This window comes from Oryctolagus cuniculus, chromosome 7, assembly GCF_051225735.1.
Source record: "Oryctolagus cuniculus isolate XC-2025 breed Fujian yellow rabbit chromosome 7, ASM5122573v1, whole genome shotgun sequence".
NCBI classification, from domain to species: domain Eukaryota; kingdom Metazoa; phylum Chordata; class Mammalia; order Lagomorpha; family Leporidae; genus Oryctolagus; species Oryctolagus cuniculus.
In genome coordinates this window covers 118460636-118476902 of record NC_142873.1, presented here as the reverse complement: position 1 = coordinate 118476902, position 16267 = coordinate 118460636, and positions in this window count along the sequence as shown.

The window sequence follows — 16267 nt, the reverse complement described above, 5'->3', positions numbered from 1 at the left end:
GTCCTGTGCTGCCGAATTCCCGCTCATCCTCTAAGAGCTGGCCCAAACCCCATCACCTCCTGCACATAGATGGTCCCTCCGTGTGCCGCCTTTTCCCGCACGTGCTTCCTGAGTGTGGGAGTGCACATGGGGAGGCAGCTCTTTGAAACAGGGTCTGAAGCTGCTCCAGTTACCGAGGCTCCCTCCGCCTGGTGTGCCCTCTTTCCGTCCAACTCCCTGTCTCCTGGCTAATGTCTCCTTTCGGGTCTCAGGTGAAAAGCACCTGAGAATGAGGCTCTCCCTCACACCACAGGCTGGATGGGAGTGCCCCACTCTGTGTTCCCTGATCATAACCCTTGCCATTGTCTTTTGTGACTGCTCAATTTCCCTTCCTCTCCAACAGAAAGTCAGCTCTTAGAAGACAGAAAACCTTGTTTTGTTCACTGCTGTATCTTTAGCACCTAATCTCAAGCTCAAAGTAAGTGCTGAATAAATATTGAATGAATGAGTGAATGAATGAATGAGACCGTCTGGCTTCAAGTCCCAGTGCTGCCCTTCTGACAGCCTTCTGACCTTGCAAAAGTTGGTCTTCCGCTTTGAACTACAATTTCTTCATTACTAATAGGATGGATAATCTCCAAGTTCCCCCTAGCTCTGACGTTCTGCTGCTATCTTGTGACCTATTTTACTTACTATATGTGCAGCTCACGTCCTGGCCCACCCAGCATGAGTCATGCCTCAAGAGCTTCAGACACTTGCTCAATCCAAGGATTTTGCATTCCTTGGAGAACCTTTTGCTTTTCAAATATTATTCTTCTGATGGCGTCCGTGCAGTGTCTCCTTCTCTCCAGCTCCCGTGGGTTGGGTCACTTGCTGGGAGTGGGTTAGGTCAGCACAGGTGCCCTACCTATGCTATCTCTTCCAAGCAGTCTTGGCCTTGTGTCTTCCAGAAGAGGGTGGGAACTGACAAGCCCATGATGGAGTGTGCTGTGATGCTGATGCAGCCTGGGGTCAGGAGAAGCCATGATTCAGGCTTTGTGAAATGTTAGCCAGGGGGCTGAGTAAGACCAGGCTGAGGCTGTGTGGCTTGCGAAGCAGTGAGTCTAGCTAATTGGAATTAGGTCAGTTCCTGCCATGGTGGCTCTCACTTCCTAGCTCTGTGCCCATGGACATGTCATTTAACCTCTCTGAGCCCCAGTCACTCTATCTATGAAAGGGCTATGTGACCGCTCAGCCTGCTCTTGCTCTAGCGAGAGTTAGCACATTTTCATTGAACACCAGCCATGAGACAGGCACTTTACATCTGTTATTTAATCCTCAGAGCAGCCCTGTGTGGCTGTCAGGTAAGATAAGGTCCCAGCCTCCACTCTGGGATTCTATCAGGAACATTTCCCCAGTAGTGTGTGTTGGAACACTCCATGCTGCCTGAGGTTGGTAGATAAGGGTTTGGCGGTCAAATATGTTTGTTTAACTCTACATTCCCCTTAATCAAGGAGGATTGCTCCCAGCCTTGATGATGTGGCATGCATCCTTTGGGGTCCAGTTGTATAAAGTCATCAGGATATTAAGGGACAGGTTCTAGTGACTCCCAAAATTCCACTCTCCATTTTATGTTCAGAGCCTGGAGCTAGGCTCTCTGATGTTTGCATTGTTAGCAGGACAGCTGTCTCCCCAGACAGAACCCCCGAGGGCAGCGATGCCTGGGAAAGGTCTTCTTCTCAACTTCCATGTCATGAAGAATCTCTACATTTGTAAATTTCCTTGAAATTGTCAAGTTTGCTGATCTAAAGAATATGGAGCTTTATGTACATTATAAGTAAGTTGATTAGTGAATAGCTAACTTATGAGTTGACATTCAGAAATCTAGGTGTCAACTAGACTCTAAGTGTCAAATCTAGGTGTCAGGAATCTAGGAGGGTTGGGCTGGGCTGGCCACATAGCCTGGAGTGGTCGAAAATGGTGAAATGATCTATTGAGAATGATGCATTCACAGGGCCAGGTTGCAAGGTGTAGTACATGTTCTGAACCCGCAGCTGTATGTGGGACAGTTCCTCTAGCTGACAAGATACCTTAGCTTAGGTGTCAACTGTAAAGGAGAGGGCAAGTCTTTGCTTTCACCTATCACCTCCACTTGTGGAGACCGCGTTCCATCCCTCTGACTCTAGGTCCTGCTCAGGTGAAGGTCTCAGAATCCAGTTGGTGCATCTTTCCATCAGGACCTGCAACAGAGCGGGAAGCCGAACCGCTAGGTGGCTGTTCCAGGCTCCTTCATGCTGGTGAAGATTGGGCACAAAAGACAGTTCGTTACACTGTCAAGGGTGAGCAATGACGATTCTCATGGGCTATGCTACATTGTCAACAAAACCAGGCGAAGTGGGGGTGTATCTGGACTTCAGAAGTTTCTCTGTGGGTTTTTCTACAGTTAAATATTTAGAGGTTATAGAAAGAAAAAGAAAAAGGAAGACTGCAAGCTCTCTTTACTGGTAAGATTGTGTGGATGGCAGATCTGTGGGGATCGCCCCTGATCTCTGGCAGCTGAGTTGCTGCCCAGGAGAAGAGACAAAGCGACCCTTTGGTATCCTTCTCCACCATTCTTTTTAGCTGTAGTTCCTGGTGTGGGAGAGGCATCGGGCTCAGGCGCAGAGCTGTTAAGGTCATGGCGGCGATGGTGTGATGGCGGTGATGGCAGTTTCCATCTTGCACAGCTGTGCTGCCATGGCCACAGTGTTTCCCCACCTGCCTGAACTTTGGGCGTTGTTCCTAAACCTCATCCGGAGCAGGTCTTCCAGCCCTGCCCATGCCTTTGAACTAAACTTCTCTCCATCCATCAGCCAGGATCAGCTTCTGATTCTTGCAGCAGCAAGTTTCACGTACGGAAATTAAGCTAACGTGAGTAACAGCAAAAACAGGGCTTACTGTTGAGCACCAGACACCTTGATATAAGCTGGGTGTGTGTTATTTCATTCCCTCCTTTCTGACAGTCTTACAATTTTTGGCTCATTTTGCTTCTTCATGTTGACTGTTTTCCGGTAGAGATAATGAGAGATCTCCAAAGTGTCTGAGCCAGGAAGGTTTGCCCAGGAAGCTTCAAGGCAGCAGAAAGTGAGTCCTAAGAGGCCTGGCATGCCTACTAAGGAAGCAAGGCTACAGAAGGATGCTTTAGACTTTTAATATGGCAAATTTAAAAACCTCCATAAAAACAAAATAGTGTCATGAGTCTCTGGGCACTCACCAGCCCGGTTTCAGCAAATCATCAACAAACACAGTACTTTATGCTTTATTCTATTGGTTTCAGCATCAGTGTTAGCTAGTTGTACTGAGTCTTCTTGAATGTTGTGAGGTTGAACATTGAATTCTAAAGTGATAATGAATGCAAAGCTTGTCAAAATATTAAATATTGAAACTCAAAACTGAATAATGAAGTTTGTCTTAGATGGAAGCTTAAAAAATCTTTATTTTGTATACATAGTGATAAGATTACCATTAGGGGCCAGCATTGTTGTGCAGCGGGGTTAAGCCTGTGCATGCCACATCAGATTGGCCACTCAAGTCCCTGCTGCACTGCCTCTGGTCCAGCTCTCTGTTAATACTCCTGGGAAAGCAGGGGAAGATGGCAGTCTGGATGTTTTAAATTTTTCTCTTTATTCCTTTCTGCATTTTCTCTTTTCTTCCTGAAGCATCAGTATTCACCCTTATGTTCAGAAAACAACAACAACAACAAAAACTTTAAAAGTTGATTTAAAGTAATACTCTCCAGCCAAAAACTTGTGGGGCTGGTGTTGTGCTGCAGCAGGTTAAATTGCTGCCTGTAACACCAGAATCCCACGTGGGCAATGGTTTGAGTCCCGGCTGCTCCTCTTCTGATCCAGCTCCCTGCTAATGTGTCTGGGAAAGCAGCAGAAGATGGTTGAAGTACTTGGGCCCTTGCTACCCATGTGGGAGACCTGGATGAAGTTCCAGTCTCCTGACTTTGGTCTGGCCCAGCTAAGTCCATTGTGGCCATTTAAAGAGTGAACTAGCAGATGGGAGGGCTCTCTCTGTCTCTCCTTCTCTTTCTGTAATTCTACCTTTCAAATCAATAAATAAAGCTTTAAAAATTCATAACCTTATTATTGTGAACCAAGTGAAATCAATGTAGATGACTATGAATTATTGATAACAATTATTTAGTGCTTAGTATATGCAATAATACTGATAATAGCCATTATATGTAAGGCATTTTGATATATAGCATCATTTATAACTTTAATATATAGCATCAATTGCTACCTGCCCCATAGAAATATAGAACCATAATAATCATTCCCATGGTATAGACAAGAAGAAAACTGAGTAAGCGGCTTGTTCAGTCATGGCTGCAGCTGGTGAGGCTACGGCTTGACCTAGGTTAGTCTGACATCAAGGTCCCTGTTCTTCCCTCTTGAATTCCACGGTGACTATGCTTGTCTCGTGGTAAACGTGAGATGACTCATGGTACAACTCTTCCAACCTGAGCCTGCGCCATAAGGCAATGTGGGCCACCGAAGCAGAGTCCAGCCTGATTGATATTTAGAGCCAATGAGCTGTCAGAAGACCAACTGGAGAAGAAAATCCAATTTCTGGGGCTGGCACTGCACCATAGCGGGTTAAGCCCTTGCCTGCGATGACGGGGCATCCCACATGGGCACGTTAGAGTCCTGGCTGCTCCACTTCTGATCCTGCTCCCCACTAACGGCTTGGGAAAGCAGTGGAAGATGGCCCATTCCAAGTGCTGGGGCTGCTGCCACCCACAAGGGAGACCCAGAAGAAGCCTCTGGCTCCTGGCTTCAGATTGACCCAGTCCTGGCCGTTGAGGCCATCTGTGGAGTGAACCAGCGGCTAGAAGACCTTTCTCTCTCTCTCTCTTTCTCTCTGCATGTGTGTGTGTATGTGTGTATTCCTATCTCTCTCTGTAGCTCTGACTTTCAAATAAATAAATATTTAAAAAAATCCAATTTCCCATGGGGTTGTAGAAAACTGGCTTTATCCATAATTCCTTTAAGGAAGACAGGGACAGCCCGGCAAGGGACTTGGGACACTTTCCCTAAACGAAACCTGTGCTTTCCTCCTTGCTGCCTCCACGAAAGACCCCTTTAGATGGAGGCAATGTCTTTCTTTAGACACATTAGGAGCTCCAGCAGGTTGCGTCAAGGCCTCAGGCCCGGGTCCTTTTCTACCTCCTGCCCACGGTGGTGGTGCTCCTTCGAGTGTTGTCATTGAGCTCACAGAGGCTTGCCTTGTCGTCTTCACTGTTCTGGTTCTTAGAAAACAGCAATGTGTGGGCTGGGTCACTGTGGTCTCCAAGACATTGGCTGCACCTGACTGCAAGGCTTAACAGCTGCACACGGAAAGCCTGCTGTTCCATACACTTTACGAAGACAGGATAAGAGCTTGGGCCCCGCTTGTCTCTCCATTTCTTGGTAGGGTGCCCTGCCTGTAGCCGACACTCAGTGCATCTTTGATGAGTGGTAGTATGAATGAACAAGCATAGTGCATAGCACACTCTGCGGACAGAGCAGGCGCTCAACCAACCCTAGCCAGGCGCACAATTGCCCTGCTGCTCTCTGGCCCTTATTCCCTGCATCTGTATTGTGAGGGACTTGGACTAATTGATGTCTAAGGTTCCCTGCAGCTCTGCCATTCTGTGCCTGGATCTAAGTACTCCTGGAATGATCCGGTGCTCACGGAGGAGAGATGATCCTCTCGGCATGTGCTCAGAATTACTCGATGTGTTCTCTGTGATGGATGAAGAGCCCGTGCGCTCCGACCCGGCTCAGGCTGCCCCTACAGTCCTGCAGCTGGACCTCCCTCTCCGTCAGATGGCTGCGTGCCACGAGTGTCCGCAGGACTTGGTGCCAGGATGACTCTTGCCGAAAGCACGTCCTTGCAAAGCCCTGGAGATAGGGAGCCTGCCCAGTTTATGTTAGCTCGCTGAGTGGCCAGGGCTGTGCGCAAAGGGTCCTGCCTGCCTGGTGCGTCGGCCTGCTGGGACCACTCAGGATGACTCAAGTGGTTGTCATATGCAGTTTACCAACTCTGAGGACAGAGAGGACTGTGGTGAAAGGGACGGGAAATTTTGCCTCTGTTTATACCTTTTTTGGAGGTTGTTCCCCTTCTTTATCTTAAAAGGGAAGGATTTGATGGCTGACTCAAATCAAAAGAACAAGAATATGAAAAATAAAAAGAGGAAATTAGGATGAAGATATAGAGGAGAAAGGATTGCTTTCTTCACCCACTGCAAAGTTCATGGCTGACACCCCTATAATGAAGGTAGATTATACGAGAGAAAGCTTGAAGCAATTTATTCAATATAAGTTGTATGTGCCATGGAGCCTTGAGAAATGAAGACTGAGAGACCCTGGGTAAGCTGTATCTATTTATATATTTAAAATTTATTTTATTTTTATTTATTTGACAGGTAGAATTAGAAGGAAGGATAGATGGAGAGAGAAAGAGAGAGAAGGGAGAGAGAGAGAGAGAGAGAGAGAGAGAGAGAGAGAACCTTCCATCCACTAGTTCACTCCCCAAATGGCCACAATGGCCAGGGCTGGGCCAGGGAGAAGTCAGGAGCCAGGAACTCCATCCAAGTCTCTCATGTGGGTGCAGGGGCCCAAGCACTCAGGCCATCTTCTGGACAGGCCATAAGCAGGGAGCTGGATAAAGGGTGGAGCAGCCAGAAATTGAACCAGTGCCCATATGGGATGGTGGCGTCATGGGTGGTGGCTTTACCCATCATGATGGGCAGGCATGCAGAAATATGGTTGGAGGACAACAGGGCAAGACTGCCTGGTGATGGACTCGGGGGCCCAGTAGGGCTGTTTGCTCTGAGTCATCTTGGCCTCTCTGGTATAGGACACAGCCCTTCTGCAATGAGGGCCTTCTCACTACCTTCAGGGGAGGCGGCTCAGGGAATTCCTCCATGGCATGCTTTGGGAGAGAAGGTCTGGAAAATGTCAGAGAGGAGCTTTCCAGCTTTTGCAGTTTCTCAGTTTCCATAACTTTAAACACTCAGTAGGTCAAGGTGCCACATTTTCGGCCACTGAGCTATGAGCCCTGACAAGGGAAAACAAGACATGTCCGGGGACTTCTGCCAGCCACTCCACACTGGCCCACCACCTTCTGTCCTGCTCTCCGCCCCGGGGCACTGTGTGGTCTATGCCTGGACCCCCATTGGGTTTGACTAGGGGGCAGGGCTGGCAGGAGGTCAGAGGAATAAGAAGGTGTGGTCATTTCGACCAGGCTGTGCCCTTGCACAGGTGATATTAATCCGTTCAAGGTGGCCTGCTCAACAAGACTCTCCTTCTGGATGAGTAATTGCTCCACCTGCTGAGCCTTGGGGTGAAACTACAGTGCTGGATCCCTGCCCTAGCTGTTGTACTTCCCTACCTGCAGCCCATGCCTCTGCAAAGAGCCTCCCAGTAAACAAACCCTCTTAGCATTACCTGGCTGGGAGTGCACCGTCTGTTTCCTGCTAGGTCTGACTGATACATCAGGATTGAAGAAATGAGAGGCAACCGGACACAATGCTCATAGATGACCTACACATTTTAGTGCCCTGTACATGTGCAAAAAACCCAGTATTGTGTGTGTGCTTATGCTACACATTTGACAGTGAGCTTCCTGGTGACCAAAGCAGCAGAGCCATGGGAAGGCATCTCTGTTGCCTGTTCTTCCCACCAGAACCTGAGGAACCTTCCCAGTAGGACTCTCACCACCACCCTTCATTAGCTGGAGTTGAGTTGAACTGTGTCACCGAAACGAGACATTCAAGTCCTAACCGCCAGTACCTGGTGGTTTTTTTTGGAAACAGGGCTTTGCAGTTGTAGTCACGTTAACATGAGGCCGTATTAATTAAGGATGGACCCTTGTCCTGGTGTCCTTAGAGAAGAGGGAAATTTGCACCTAGGGGCACACACAGGGAGACGGCCAAGTGCAGATGGAGGCAGCGATTGCAGTGGATGCAACAAAACTTAGCATAGATTCTCCCTTGGAACCTCCAGAGGGCGCTAACCAGCTGACCCCTCATGCTGGCCGTCCAGTCGCCTGAACAGTGGCAGAATACGTTGGTGTCCTTTGAAGCCTCCCAGTCTGTGTGTCCTGGCAACCCTGGAAAATGACAGTAGCTGTTCACGGTTCCCAGGCTCTTCCCAGTCGGCTGTGCCTGCCTTGCAAGCTTCATCTCCTAACACTCCAGGGTATCCTCTTTCCTTTGGTTCTGACAAACTCTGTTGCATTCTAGATTTCCAGGCCTTCTGGCTGTGTTCTTACCCTTTCCACTGTTCTGGGTAGGACGGAGTCTCCTTCACTCTTAGAGATTCAGCTCGGGGCTCCTCTCCTCTGGGGACCATTTCCTGTCTCCTCTCGTTGTATTGAGCCCAGTGTCTTTGAATTCTCCTAACTCAGATAAATAACAGCTGAAACCCTCACTGCCCTCCCTCCACACCAGCCTGCTCAGGGACGGAGTCTTGTGTGTCTCTGCCTCTACAGGGCCTACAGCAGTGCTTGGTGCCGAGTAGATGCCCCATTCACGTTTACAGCTGTCCTCAGAATGGATTTGTTTGGGTCCTGCGTTAAGTCGGGCACTTTTCTAGGCTCTTGGAATGCATTGCACTCTGGATGAGGAAATCAAGGCTTGCACACGGTATTTTCTAAGCTTTGTGCCAATGAGCGATGGTATTGGAAATACAGTTAGGTCTGTCTGAGTCTGCAGTCTGCTGCCTCTCTGCCATCTGCCCCCTCTTTACACTGGGCAGATAAAGAAAGGCCACATTGGGAGGCTCTGATTTCTCCACAGCAATTGTGTCTTGACCAATGAACTTGAGGTCTTACATGGACGTTAATCAAAGGATCGTGTGTTTACTAAACTCATTTTGAAGCAAAAATGCTCATTCCTTTAAGAAACACATTTGCTCAGTGAGGAATTTCGCATGGGACACCTGGTCCTTTGACAAGGCTGAGATTCCACGTGGCAGAATGTTTCCCACAACAGAGGTCGGTTTTAAGTCCGCCCAGCAATGCTGTGTTTCATTGTCATATCGGGTCCATGCCGCTCAGAGACGACAGCACCACCCAGACCCCCAGGCCTGTCTGCATCGCAGCCTGTCCTCCAGGAAGCATGCCTTCCAGGAGTGGATGCAAGCCGTGGTACAGCACAGAGCGAGGCAGACAGGAGACTGGTCTTTCATTGAAAAGTTAGCATTTATGTCTCACTTTAAGCCTTGTTATTCTTCCAATGCAGCTTATAAAAGATTTTAATTATTTATTTGAGAAGTAGAGCTACAGACAGGGAGAAAGAGGAAGAGACAGAGAGAGGTCTTCCATCTGCTTGTTCACCCCCCAAATGTCCTCCATGGCTGGAGCTGGGCTGATCCAAAGCCAGAAGCCAGGAGCTTCTTCTGGGTCTCCCATGTGGGTGTGCAGGGGCCTAAGCACTTGGGCCACCTTCCACTGTCTCCCAGGCCATAGCAGAGAGCTGGATTGGAAGTGGAACAGCCAGGACTCAAAGCGGCACCCACATGGGATGTTGGCACCACGGGTGGAGCCTCAACCTACTATGCCACAGCGCTGGCCCCTCCAATGAATTCTTATGATGCCCATCTGGCCCACAGTTAAGGGGAGACGTAGCTTGCTTTGATTGAGATTCATATTCCATTGGTGTTTGTGACTGCTGTATGTCAGCCCTGGGCTGAGGGCTGAGAACCTAGCGGTGGACGGGGTTGACAAGGCTCCTGTTCTCATACCGTTAACGCCCAAGGGAAGCAGAAGCATACAGGAGTCAAAGCGAGCCAATCACACACATCCAAGCAGTGCAATTTTTTGTTACTGATGACAGAGCTGGGATTAGAACCTGGGTGGGAGAGTCACATCCTGGAATCTTCCTGTATCTCTTTTCTGCCCTAGAATATTCTCTTCCGGGTGACTTCTTGGAATTTTGCTACTGAAAAACTTGCAGCCCCCTTGGTGGTCTTAAGTGAGGGGATTTGCTCCATAGGATGTTTTTATAGGGTCAAAAGTTGGAATCCTGGCTCCACTTCTGAACTGTGTGAAGTTGGGTAAGTCTCAAGTCCTTGAAGCTTCATTTTCCTCATCTGCAGTGTTGCTGAGGTCCACAGACTCTACCTGTGGCACAGATGAAGTGCAGCATTGCTGGGCGGACTTAAAACCGACCTCTGCCATGGGAAACATTCTGCCACGTGAAATCTCAGCTTTTCAAAGGACCAGGTGTCCCATCGGACTTTCCTCACTGAGCAAATGTGTTTCTTAAAGGAGTGAGCGTTTTTGCTTCAAAATGAGTTTAGTAAACACACGATCCTTTGATTAACGTCCATGTAGGACTTCAAGCTCATTGGTCAAGACACGTCAGCACATCAAGAGAGTGAGCATAGCTCCGAATGCTGGAGACTATTACAAAGAAACAAACACAACCTTGCCTGCCCTCCTCGGTGAAGCTGGGAATGACTCATAGCTAGGAGTCAGGAGCCTGGTGACCTGGATGAGGCTTTTCTTTGCCAAAGAGGAGTACAAGCAAATTAGGCTGCAGAAGGTTGGAGAGAATTACAATTCATCTGATTTCTAGGGTTTCAGACCTTTCTGAGCTATCTGACTATTTGCTTACAATGTGTGAATTCCAAGAGCGCTTCACTTACCCAGGAGAAGGAAAAACCAGGCAGCATGTAGCTTGCCCCCCAGGCTGGAAGCAGGAATTCTGTGTTTCAAACTTCCCCATCCAAACTTCTCTCCCTTTTTCTTTTGGGTGAGAGAATTGCTGGTTAGAAGCCTTTCTCCCTGACCTTGGCCCCATCCTGAAAAATCCGTCTGGGTGTCTCAAGAGGGGAGCAGAAACCTAGCACATGGTGGGGCCTCCTGTTCTTTAACTCCATTCCTGACAGCCTACCCTTGAGTTTTTGTCTTCCAGAGACTCAGCTAAACCACACCTTTCTCTCTATTGCCCGGGGCTGATGGCCCATGGCTTCCGTCTCAGAGTAAGCACTCAGGAAGTAATAGCTGTTGGTAATGTAGTAGTAATTGTTGTTATGATTAGTACCACTAGTATATCATCATAAATATTTTTGAAATGAATTATGTGGAAATAGGGAAGTGAGTCAAAAAAGATCTGTGAATGGAAAACAAATTTAAAAAAATTTTATGGCCTTTTAGGTCCTCATTTATAGCCTTTTTTTCTTCAGTGCTACTCGGAGTTCTAATATGCTCAGCATTCGGAACACGCAGCAGTCGGAAGCAGCGGAATCAGGGCGGATGTGGTGCCGCAGCACGTTAAGCTGCCGTGTGGTGCTCTCGCACGCTGTGTTAGAGGGCCCATGACAGAGCCTCCCCTCTGCGTGTGATCCAGCTTCCTGCCAATGGGCACCCTGGGAGGCAGCAGAGCATGGCACAAGTTCTTGGGTCCCTGCCCTCCTGTGGGAGTTCCTGCATCCTGACTTCAACCTGGCCTAGTGCTGGCTGCTGTGAGCATTTTGAGAGTGAACCAGCAGAAAGAAGATAACTCTGTCTCTCTGCCTTTCAAATACATAAATAAGGTTTTTAAAAGAAAGTAGCAGAGAAAAGGTGTGTCTAGCCGCTGGCTTTTGAGAGGCTGTCAGTGATAGTTTGCAGACTCGAAGCTGGATTCTGGGTTTGAATCCTGACTCTGTTGCTTACTAATAGAGTGTGATTTGAGGAAGTGTGTCACTTACCTGTTTCTAAAATTGGTGCTAGCAATATTCATCTTATAGGGTCATGAATAACAAAAACAGTCTGTGTGCAATTCTGTGTATTGTACATAGTCCCTTTATCTTCTGGTTATTCTCCAAGAACCCCAAGTCATCAGCGTTGGCATCCACACTGACCAGTAAGAAATGGCAGGCCTGGGCGGGAAGTGATGCCTCTCAGAATGCACCATTTATTTGTTAATGGCATTGCTGGGGTTAGAGTCCGGCTTTTCTTCCTCAAACTCACTCTGCTCTTAAGTACAAATATGTTCAACATCAAATAAGGTAAAACATGGTTTTGGAAGAGGGATTTCCATTCTCTGTTTCCAAAGACTTCAATTTGCATGATACATTGGAGTGAGCAAGGGTCCCTTCAGTGTCTCATGTACCAGGCTCACAAAGAGGAATGTCAAAGAATGTAAGGTGGACAGACGTGCCAGTCTGGAGGTATCTGAGGACATTATAGGACAAGGAAGAGAGAGAGAGAGAGAGAGAGAGAGAGAAGAGAAGAAGAGAAGAAGAGAAGAAGAGAAGAAGAGAAGGAGGAGGAGGAGGAGCCAAATGGCTTTTAAAGTGTGGAATTCGGACAAAGTAAATGCAATTGAGACTCATCTATTTTCCAAAGTTTGGTTATGCTAATTGATTTTGTTTCAAGGACTAGAGTCAAGGGGAAAGTTTTCTTCTGAGAGTGGAACTGATTCCAGTGTCAGTCATCTGGAAGTTGTTAATTTGGGGGTAGGACATGAGTGACTTTTTTTTTAGCTGGGTCAAGAAGATTTTAGCCTCAAGCCTTGGGTTGGGGGGAAGAGGACTCAACAGTTTTGATGGTAGTTTGAATAAGGATTGTATGTGTGTGTGTGTGTGTGTGTGTGTGTGTTTGTACGTGCTGAATAATGGTTGCCAAAGATACAAGGCCTTAATTTGTTGAAACAGTCAATATCTGTCAATCATCTGATTTGGAAAAGGAGTCTTTATGGCTGTGATTTAGTTCCGGGTCTTTTGATGGAGAGATTATCACGGATTATCTGATGAGCCCCAATATGGTAGCATATGCGAGTATTTAGCAAGATAAGCAGAGGGAGATCTGATGACACACAAGAGAAGGAGGAAGTAATGTGATCAGTGAGGCAGACATCGGAATGGGGAGCCCACAAGTCAAGGAAAGCCAGCAGCTTGCACAAGCTGGAAGAAGCAAGGAATGAATTTTCCTCTAGAGCCTCCAAGGTAACGCAGCCTTGTTGGCACCTTGAGTTCATAACACGGATACTGGTTTTGGACATCTGGACTCCAGAACTGTGAGAGAAGAAATTTCTGTTCCTTTAAGCCACCATGTTTGTGGTTATTGTTACAGCAGTCAACACAAACTAATACAAGGATTTAGGAGGTGGGGAGGGGCCCTTGGCCTTACAGAGATAAGGCATCCATTTGTAACATCTTTCAAGATGCTCCAGTTTCACTGGTGGCAAACATGGCAGTTGATTTGTTAGGTAGGAAGGCAGATATGAGCTTATATGTGTGTGACATAAAGGCCTAAAGAGCTGACATCTATGCATCTCAAAGTCATCCAGGGGCAGCCCAGTATCTGCATCCTGCCCTGCCCCTTCCCTTCTACCTGATAACCTGCCAGGTGGGGGGTCTCCGCCCCTTCTGCCTGATAATCTTCAAGATGCAGCCCGGTATCTGCATTTCCAATACCCTGCTTGGATCCTGATCCTCCAGGTGGTCTTGCTCACCCTTCCTCTAAACCCAGGGCGGGGCCAGTGAGGCTTCCTCCTGTCTGATAGCTTCAGGGTATCAATCTTTTGTTTCAGGAGGAGATGTGTGAAGACAAAGACCCATCTCCTTAAAAACCCCCAGCCTCAACCGGACTGTGTGCTCAGCCCTCTGCCTCTCTGCTGAGCCACCCACCTGGCCTACCCAGGTGTACTCCCTCCACTCAACCATGTAACCTCGGTCTTCCTCCAGTCCGAGTGACTGGGCACTCTCTTTCAGGTTCTGTCTGAAGAGGTGCCTATCCATTCTTACAGATGTCCCTTCCCTAATAAACCTTGCTATTTTACCTTCCACTACTCTCTGTCTCATGCCTGAATTCTTTGTTGCACGAAGACAAGAACCCTGCCATTCACTGGTAACAGTAACAGTGGCCCAGGAGATGCAGAGAGGAAAGCTGATTCTGGGGTGGCCAACTCCCATGGCAGCCTCTGGGAGGTGACTTTGAATCTCGGGGCCACTAGTGAGGCACTGAAGGAACTAGGATTCTTCTTGGAATAAGAGCTGAGCCGTGGCCTCGTGGGGACTGGCATGAGGTATATAGCAGGTTAGATCCTGCTATAGATAGTGGTTCCTGCCAGAGCAGAGACCTCCTGGCTCTATCAGTTTGGAAACAGAAAAATGTGGAGGCACTGGGAGTAAATACTTGATGATAGGCAAGTGCAGGTACATCCCTAATATTTGCAGGGCCTGGAGCAAGAGTTCAAATGGAAACTTTGCACCATATCTCTAAATATTTTCCAAGTTGCAAACCCATCCAGTGCACTATTAAGCAACATATTTTGATAAAATTTTGAAAAATCATCTTAAATTACAGTTTTTAAAAGTTGGCAAAGTATAAAAGATGACTGAATTTAATGATTACTAAATATATCTGAATGTTCTATTGATGAGCCAAGAATGTTTGGATGACTGATAAAACTAAAAATATAAAATTCATCAATTTTCTGTATTTTTTTCATAAAATTAATTTCCCTACCTTCATTTCTGACAATTTAGTCATTTTGTTGTTGTAGTCAATATTTTCCCATAATTAATGGTCTATGGACAATAATCACAAATTGTAGATCCCTTCTTGATTCATTACCTTTTATAAATAGCTGTACAGGCTTTATTTCCACTAGGAGAAAATTTGCTCTGCTGAAGCAATAGGATTGGAATTATCAATAAAAGTTTTAAATCAGAAAACAGAAAGAACTGAAGGTGAATGCAGTCCAAGTTCACAGATCATGTTTAGAAGTTGTAAATGGTTAAACATGACAGATTATTATGAAAATATTACGAACTGCTTAATTTCATCATACAAATCACTTTGCTTACTGCTTTTATCATTGACTCTTCAAACATTTTCCTGTTGTTTTACTAAAATTTTCTGAATCTCCTATCTTGCTTATAGGAAACTGAGTGGGTGCAAACTCAGACTTCTTTTAGCTTTGTGGACTAACTTGGTCCAAGCTCATTCCCTTTCTGAAATAATTAGGAAAGAGGTAAAATACGTGATTTCAAAAAGTTAGAGAAGGAAAACAAAGGAGACGCATGTGCTGATCACTTTACTTTCTGTCTGGAGGACTTTCAGGGGCTATGGTGGAGGAGGAAGACGTCCATTAAACCGTGGCAGCCTTGCTGAGCCGAGTCCGAGAGCAGAGTTCAGGGAGGTGGACTCTGCTGGAGTTGGCAGGTCAGTGTAGCAGAGACCTACAGGGAAAAAGCTTCTGCTGTCTGTACAGGATTCCCCTTGAGTCTGCTGCTGAATACTAGGCTGCATATGCCTAGGGCAAAACTCTGTGAGACAAGATGAACCACTGTGGAGTTCCAAGCGGAACAGTTCCCAAGGTTCACACGCTGTAGGGAGCTAGCTGCACTCTAGCCAGCCAGAGTGGAGAGAACTCATTAAATTCCCAGGGCATTCTGTAGACAGCAGGAGGGTTGTGCCTTATTAGAAGTACTGGCCTAGCCCTACATTACTGGCCACAAGCTTAAAACTAGCTTTGGAAGGATCAGGTTAATCGACAGATAACTGAGCTGCGTGCTGGACCATAGTCAAACACTCTTCAAAGGAAGAAAACAAAATCCAGCACACAACAATGTCCAGGACCTAACCTAGTGATCCACTGATAAAGAGCAAACTCTATAAAAAACAGAAGGGGAAAAGACTCAGTATGCTGGGGCGAGCGCTGTGGTGCAACAGGTTAATGCCCTGGCCTGAAGTGCTGGCATCCCATATGGGCACTGTTCTAGTGCCAGCAGCTCCTCTTCCAATCCAGCTCTCTGGTAAGGCCTGGGAAAGCAGTAGAAGATGACCCAAGTACTTGGGTTCCTGCACCTGTGTGGGAGGCCCAGAAGAAGCTCCTGGCTCCTGGCTTCGGATCAGCTCAGCTCTGGCCATTGCAGCCAATGGGGGAGTGACCCAGAGGATGGAAGACCTCTCTCTTTCTCTGCCTCTCCTCTCTCCGTGTAACTCTGACTTTCAAATAAATAAATGAATCTTAAAAAAAAGACTCATTAGACACTACAAAAATAAAAAGAATCATCAGAAATTACTACAAGGACTGGTATGACAGCAAACAGGGAAATCTATTAGAAATGGATAGATTCCTGGACACATGCAACCTACATAAATTGAACCAGGAAGACATAGAAAACCTAAACAGAACTATAACTGAGTGAGAAATTGAAACAGTAATAAATGTCCTCCCAACAAAGAAAAGCCCAGGACCAGATGGATTCACTGCTGAATTCTATCAGACATTTAAAGAAGAACTAACTCCAATTCTTTTCAAACTGTTCAGAAC